General features: G+C 41.1%; 1 non-coding gene across 1 annotated transcript; it reads right to left on the bottom strand.

Annotated features, from left to right (window-relative positions):
• Window positions 1–7,067: 7,067 nt before the first annotated feature.
• Window positions 7,068–7,140, bottom strand: TRNAK-UUU (transfer RNA lysine (anticodon UUU)). The gene has a single exon. It is a non-coding gene; the product is annotated as a tRNA-Lys (tRNA).
• Window positions 7,141–8,141: the final 1,001 nt, after the last annotated feature.

The raw sequence follows: 8,141 nt of genomic DNA, 5'->3' as shown, positions 1-8,141 counted from the left end.
ACTGGTCATATATTATAACACCATGTGGACTAGGGATAAACCGTGTGCTTAATCAGGCTCTTAGTAAAAGGGAGAGGGAAAACTTTCCTTAGATAGATATAAACAAGCAGGGAGGGACTTGGAGATAGTTTCCTGCCATAGATTGATGAGCATGAGGCTAGGTAATTCCACAGAGACAGCTGTATACAATTTTTACTATCCAACCTCAGCAATTTTCGGAAGTACAGCAGGGTCTAGCCTTGAGACAAGGGCATGAAGTCAAACTTAGTGTTTTTATCCTCTTTATCTCAGTGACTTTGACAAATTCAGGTATGAGAGAGATCATATGGAGTTCCTATAGGATAAAGGTATTGTCATAATTTTTCCAGGAAATGAAAATTCCTTAGCAAAATCCCTTGGGAATTCCAGGTGGAACTGGGAGAAGCACTTTCATGAGAGGTTGGCTGTCTTGCTGCACTCTCTCCATGGCCAAAGTCCCTTAAACCATATGCCTGGGCTTGGCTGCTAAATGCTGAGCTTAATCATCATTTCTCTCTGTAGCTTATGGAGAAGTATTTTATTTTACACCCCCACTCCATATTCAAACAGAGAGCTTCCTTTCAGCACAGTTAGCTCTTGTTTCCACATCTGAAAGTCTTCTCCATCTGTAGTCAAAGCCTTTTGAGTGTTTTAGCTTGAATCATATTTCCATATTCCTTTTACCACATGAATGCCAGTTAAATAAATTTGTGCTCCATCCCTGGTATCGTGTGGCCATAGCAAAATAAACTACAACTTTGAATGTTAACAGTATCACCTCAGCACTTAATTTTTTCTTGCTTGCTTGAACAGATATGTGCCTAACCTGAATCAAAAGATCCCATAAGAATTGGACATTGTAATAGGAGAGCCATGTTAATCTATGGCAATGTTTCTTAACCTTGGTACTTGAAGATGTGTGGCTTTGTAATAGAATAGTGGACGATCACTGAAATATGAGCCAGCAGTGTGCAGCAGCAGCCAAAAAAGCTAATACAATCCTTGGTTGTATAAACAGAGGCATAGAATCAAAATCACGTGAAGTATTAGTACTGCTCTATAAAGCCTTAGTAAGGCCACACCTGGAATACTGCATCCAGTTTTGGTCACCACATTACAAAAAAGATGTTGAGACTTTGGAAAAAGTGCTAAGGAGAGCAACTAAGATGATTAAAGGAGACTAAAACATATGAAGAACAGTTGCAGGATTTGGGTTTCACTAGTCTAGAGAAAAGAAGGCCTGGGGGGAACATAATAGTAGTATTCCAATATTTGAGAGGCTGCCACAAAGAAGAGGGGGTCAATTTATTTTTGAAAGCACCAGAGGGTAGGACAAGAAACAATGGACGGAAGCTAATCAAGGAGAGAAACAACCTGGAATGAAAGAGAAACTTCCCAACAGCGAGGACAATTAACCAGTGGAATAGCTCGCCATCAGAAGTTGTGGGTGTTTCATCACTGAAGGTTTTTAAGAAGAGACTGGACAGTCACTTGTCTGAAATGGTATAGGGTCTCCTGTTTGAGGAAGGGGTTGGACTAGAAGACCTCCAAGATCCCTTCCAGCTCTCTTCTGATAGATAGATAGATAGATAGATAGATAGATAGATAGATAGATAGATGGATGGATGGATGGATGGATGATAGATGGATGGATGGATGATAGATAGATAGATAGATAGATAGATAGATAGATGGATGGATATTTAGATGATAGATGATAGATGGATGATAACCTGTTTTCCCCAAAGTAAGACATCCCCTGATAATAAGCCCAATCAGGCTTTGAGTGCATGACAATAAGGCCAAGTGCTTATTTCAGGGTTCAAAAAAATATAAGACAGGGTCTTATTTTCGGGGAAACACAGTAGATAGATAGATAGATAGATAGATAGATATTATAGAGATAGAGAGAGAGATAGATGGAGAGAGAGAGAGAGAGAGAGAGAGAGATTTAGCTCCTGTAGTCATGTTTCCTGACTTGTTTGCCCAGAAGGACTTCAACTCCCAGAATTCCTCAGCAGTTAAGGCTGAGAAACCCTGATCTATGGTGACAAAAAAACCATAAGAGAAATAGAAATAAGTTTTATCTTCTTAGGTGCTCTTCTCTAATGATACTGTAGGCAGTATCTTACAGAGTAGTTGTGACATGTGGGCTTCCTGTTCATGAGTAACTGTAGACTAGTCAGAAGTCCGATACTCTCTTTCTGCTTCACTCTCATGTTTAGCCCATTCTGCCCAAGTCTTTGATTTACAAAATGTACACTGTCCCTCAAACCAGTTTCCATAGATTGGTGTGGCACATTGGTGAAATCCAAGAATGTCTTGCTTTCATTTTTCACGCCTTCCTGGTAACCATCAGCATCAGTATAAATTGTTTATTTAGTTGGAAGATTTACAGAGATGCCCAACTCATAATCATGGCTCTGCATGGTGAACAACATGTAGTTGTTGGATTTGAAGCCAAAGTGAAATGATTTACCTGTAACTATTAATTTAAACGTCTACCTTGCCCTTCTCTCCACCTTACCATCATCATCATCTCCTCCCTCCTTCCCTCCCTCCCTCCCTCTCTCTCTCTCTCTCCTTATTGTAGTGACAGCACAAGGAGAAATCCCATCTTAAGGCCCTCAAATTTAAATTTTAGTTTTGTACCAAATTACTTTGGCTTTAATAATGTGTAAGCTTCTGTCTGATATTCCTGTCATCAGTACAAATACTTTCCTTGCCAGAATTGCCCTTGGTAATTCTGTTACTAAGTTAGCTCTAGGCGACAGTATTCTCAAGAGGGTCTAAGCAGATTGAGGCTTTTTGAATTCATAATCAGAAGGCAAAGAACTGCATAGGAAAAACGTAAGATATCTGCATAGAATGGGGGAGAAATGCAGTAATGCATATGTAAAGGATCTGGGTTCAACATGAGCCAACCTCATGCTGCCTCTGATAAAAAGGCAAATCCTATCTTGGGGCACTCTAATGTGGTCCAGACCATAGGTAGTAACTGGTTCACTTCATTCTGTCCTGATTAGACTCTACTTGGAGTACTGGATCCGATTCTATACCCTGATGTTCAAAAAACTGAAGCCAGGGGCGAGCTATCAAGATTCTGAGAAGTCTGAAGACCAGCCCTTGGAGGGACAATTAAGCATCTGGATACATTTAGCTTACAAAAAACAAAAGTAAGATATGATATGACACCAGTCTTCAAATATCTGCAGGGGATCACAGAAAAGAGTGCATCCATGAACACCAACTAGCATTCAGAAGAGACAGTGAAAACTCCTTGAATTCACAACACACGGACAGACTCGACCATAGTTTCAACTGAGTAATTGTGAACATCCTAGAGCAAAAGAAATCCAAGAATGGTCTGGAAGCTTGGCATACAGACAAATCAGCCGTCAATGGATACTTAGAGATAAATCACATTTACGTACCATTTGAAAGAGACAATAAAAAGCTAAAAAGGAAAACAAAAAGATCAGAACACTTCCTCCCCAGCAGCCAACATCCAGATAAATAGGGATTAAAAATCAAGCAGTAAACAACAACCTAATGAAGGAATTTTCAGGGACAAAACTACACCCCCAACAACACTGGCATGATGAGCTATTATTTATAAACAGGGAGCAAACCTCAAACTTATTAACACCGATGATGTTATCTAGTTGGGTAATGAAATGTTAACAAAGCTCAGAGAGCACCGAAGACTCTATAGTTCAGCCCTGAGCTAAATGTAAACTTATTTGACAGAGTTAAATATCAGGCTTTCCTGCCGCTTACAGTATTGCTAACTAGCTTTCCCACAGGACCATTTTGCAAAGCAAAGTGCTTCCATCCCCTCATAATACTACACCTCAGGGTCAGCCAGTCTAAGAATGAGAAGAGGAAAAGGAAAATGTGCTTCATATGACATTGGTTACATCATAATCTAATGGTAACCATGTACTGAGAGAGGTTTCAAAGGAGATTCAAACAATTCCTGGAGGAGTTGGGAATGGATCTGCCCATCATGGTTCTCTGGTTGGGAGGACTAGCTGGAAGTCCATCTTCAGAAGCAGGTCAGGGCTACTGCTGCCAAGCTTGCAGAGATATCAGGATGGGGAGGAGAATTCAAGTAGATTTTTGCCTTTAGTTCCTCAAGAGGGAAAAGGATAAACATCAGTGTGGGTTTTATCATTTCTCAGACCTGTTTTCCAATTTTCTTGGACTTGGACAGTATACAGGAGGCTGCTAGGCAATTGAACCACTTCCACATGACCTGCCTCCACAGACATCTGAGGATCCAGTGGTAGGACAAGGTGCCAGACACAGAAGTCCTCTCCAGAGCAGGCCTGCCATCAGTTCACACCCTGCTGATGAAAGCCCAGACACGCTAGGCAGGCCATGTTGCAAGGATGCCAGACCATCGCATCCCTAAACAGCTCCTCTATGGTGAGCTGCTTCAAGTAAAGCGATCACACGGGGGACAAAGGAAGCAATACAAAGATATGTTGAAAGCCTCCTTCAAGTCCCTGGATATCGACACCACCTCTTAGGAAACCCTGGTACAAGATCGATCCACATGGCGCATGTTGATCCACCAAGGCTGCTAGACATCTGAGAACAGGAGAACAACCACAACACAACAGAAGCGAGCACTCCGCAAAGCCAGAGCTGCAAATGCTGCAACTATGGTGCCCACACATGTCTGCCTGACATGTGGCAGAACATTCCGTGCCCGTATAGGCCTTACCAGCCACTTGCGGACACACAGTGGACACCTCACAACCGGTTAGATGTCAAGGTCCTCTATACCTTGACGAACACTATAGACAAACATCAGATTTATGGATTATCTGTCAGTGTTCCAGAAAACCCCCCCAACACCAAGTAAAGACTCTGAAGCAAGCATTTTTCAAAGTTCTATTTACTAGAATAGGTAAACTGGCACATCTGGGAAAACCCGAATCTGAGAGGTCCAGGTTTTCCCTCAGTAAGTCAAAACCCCCAAAACCATCCCCTCACTCCTCAGTCGATCACATGCTCCAATCAACCACCGTCCCATCTCGAGACCTCACTCCAACCACTCTTTCTCCAGATGCAGGATCAGCCTTGACCGACAGGAAGAATGCTATTATATCTACAGACAATCCCTCTACTAAATCCCCCCTCCTACTTTCCCACACATGAGAAGGTGGCAGCATGGAAACTTCCGGCCTAATATGGCTTCCAAAGCTGACACTATCTTTTATTCAGGAAGTCAAGGCAGCGTGTATAGTGCTCCTTCCCCTCATTTTTCTCCACAACAACTCTGTGAGGTAGATTGGGCTGAGGGAGAATATGTTAGCTTTGTTGAGTACAAATAAATTGTGCAAAATTATTGTCTGAGTCACATTCAACTTATTCCCTGGGTTTCTTCACCCTGGTGCCTCTCAGGTTATGTTTGGCTACAATTCTCATAATTATAGGATGTATGGAAGTTGTAATTCAGCATATCTAGAAGGCTCCCGATTGGAAAAGACTGCAGTAAAGCAAAACATATTACAAAATTCTGAGCTATAAAGTAAGATTATTCTGAGTTACACTTAAGTTGCAGTCACAGAACAGAAGCATGTGTGTCAGAAACGGACTAGAGCCATGTCATGGGACCCCGTATAATGTGTTCATGCCTGGCAAAGAGGATGGGAGGAGGCTTGATTGCAAAGCAAAGTTAAACACTAGGTTTGAATATGAATATATATCCAGAGTGATTCAGTGTGACATTTAAAAATCTTTTAATGTACTAAATTGAGCAGGCAATCAAGAGGTGTGCTGCTAAGGATATGAACACATTTTTTTGTTAATAAAATGTGAATCAATCAATGATATTTTTATACATCCATCAGAGGCAATGTCTCTGTTTTTTCCCCCCTTTCACTCTCAAAGTTTTGTGTACCTACCTTCTAAATTGTAAAGTAACTCAGGCACCAGGTTCAGATGGGAGGATTTTATTTTTATTATTTGATTTATATGCCGCCCTTCTCCGAAGACTCAGGGCAGCTTACAATGTGTTAAGCAATAGCCTTCATACTTTTGTATATATTTATACAAAGTCAGCTTATTGCCCCCACAATCTGGGTCCTCATTTTACCTACCTTAGAAAGAATGGAAGGCTGAGTCAACCTTGAGCCTGGTGAGATTTGAACTTGCAGTAATTGCAGGCAGCTGATGTTAATAACAGTGCTTTAGTCTGCTGCGCCACCAAGGCTCTTCTAAGATTCTTTGGTCTAGTTTTGGTCACTTGGTTCTCAATTATAGATAGACCTTGTCTTACAACAGTTCATTTAAGCAACTGTTCAAAGTTACAATGGCACTGGAAAATGTGACTTAGGGCCATTTTTCACACGACTGTGGCAGCATCCCAAGAATCAGATGATTAATATTTGGCCACTTGGCATCTGGCTCATATATATGACAGTTGCAGGGTCCCAGAATCAGATGATACCCTTTTGCGACCTTCTGACAAGTCAAACTCAATGAGGAAGCCAGATTCACTTAACAACATACCTGCAGTGATTCACTGAACAACTGTGGCAAGAAAGATCATAAAATGGGGCAAAATCCACTTAACAAATGTCTCACTTAACAACAGAAATTTTGGGTTCAATCGTGGTTGTAAATTGAGGATTACCTCTATTAAGTTCTTCAGCCTCATCACAGGCCTATTCCTATACAGGTAGTCCTTTAATTGGGACCTACAACTCAGTTGTTATGTGAAGCAGTTGCTAAGTGAAACTGTGATTGTGCTTATGCTCTTATTTCAGCTAAATGAGGCAGTCATTAAACAAGGATCATCTGAATAAGCAAAGAAAGTTCTTCATTAGTATCAAGAGAAAGTTACTAAGTGGAAAAATAAAGCAATGAAGCCATGTACTCCTATGCTATATTTTCTGTGAGAAAAGGACATGGATGCAACCTTTGGTGATTTCCCTGTGGCTGAAAACAGGAGATCTTGGTTTGTGGCAAAGAAGGAATTGCAATTGGGTCCCTCCAGATGTACATTTGCTGCCAGAGTAAGCATAAAATACAGCCGCCTGAACAGGGACTTGAACCCTGGACCATCAGATTAAAAGTCTGATGCTCTACCAACTGAGCTATCCAGGCTCTTGTGCTTTGCTTTTCTGACCTAGGAAATTTTGCAATATTGATCTGGAGATCTTAAACACATCAGCAACACCTCTCTCCTCTGGAGCCTCTTATTGCTTACAGAGTTGGTGCCCGCACTTTGAACAATTGTCTCTTCCCTCCACTACAAACACCTGGAAAATGTTTACAAGTTTTTGTTTTTGTTTTAAACATGGTATAAATCAAGACACAGAGAAATGCATGGAAACTACTCTGGCCTCCAGATGTGTTGGTCAGTGAAATGGAAACCCAACATACTAAATAACCTTAAATTGAAGAAGGATGTTCCAACCATTTCCAGCAATTATCAGCTCTGCCAAAGATGGGGGAGCAGGGGGAGAGCTGCTGGCTGCTAACAGACATATGCTAAAACTACTAATGCCGCTAAATGCTAATGTCCCAAGCCAACAAATGAATTCTCCTCCCATCAGAAATTGCTTGGGGTAATACAAATACTTAGCCAGCCAGTTAATTTTGGTCCTCTATAGCCTTGTATAAATTACTTGCATGTCATCCAGCATACAATTCCAAGGAATTGAAGAAGAAGATTGGCCAGCTTGCTTGGAACAGGAATTGGATACGGTTTGGAATATTGTGAGAAAGATTCTTAAATGTTCTGAAGGTTATGAGGCTTGTTAGGCTAAAAAGGATGTTTGTGCTATTTCCAGGTGTTTGTTTTAATACAGGTAGTCCTTGCTTAAAATCCACACCTTCAGGTACCGTTCCAAGTTTCAATAATGCCGAACAAGGGGACTTACCAGTATTCTTTGTAGTTGCATGTTGCAGCAACCCATATGATCACATGATTGCAATTTGGGTGCTTGGCAGCCAGCTTCCATTTATGAAGTTACAGTGTCCCGTGTTTATTTAATTGAAGTTTGCAACTTTCCTTGGAAAAGATTGAAACTCTGACTTTGGGTTTTACCAATTAGACTGATAGATCTTTATTTAGAATAGAGTAACAGAGTTGGAAGGGACCT

This window comes from Pituophis catenifer, unplaced genomic scaffold (assembly GCF_029215685.1).
Source record: "Pituophis catenifer annectens isolate HBS135680 unplaced genomic scaffold, rPitCat1.0.hap2 SCAF_2, whole genome shotgun sequence".
Taxonomy (NCBI): Eukaryota; Metazoa; Chordata; class Lepidosauria; order Squamata; family Colubridae; genus Pituophis; species Pituophis catenifer.
Note: the sequence above shows the minus strand (reverse complement) of the source record. Positions and strands in the feature narration are given on the sequence as shown.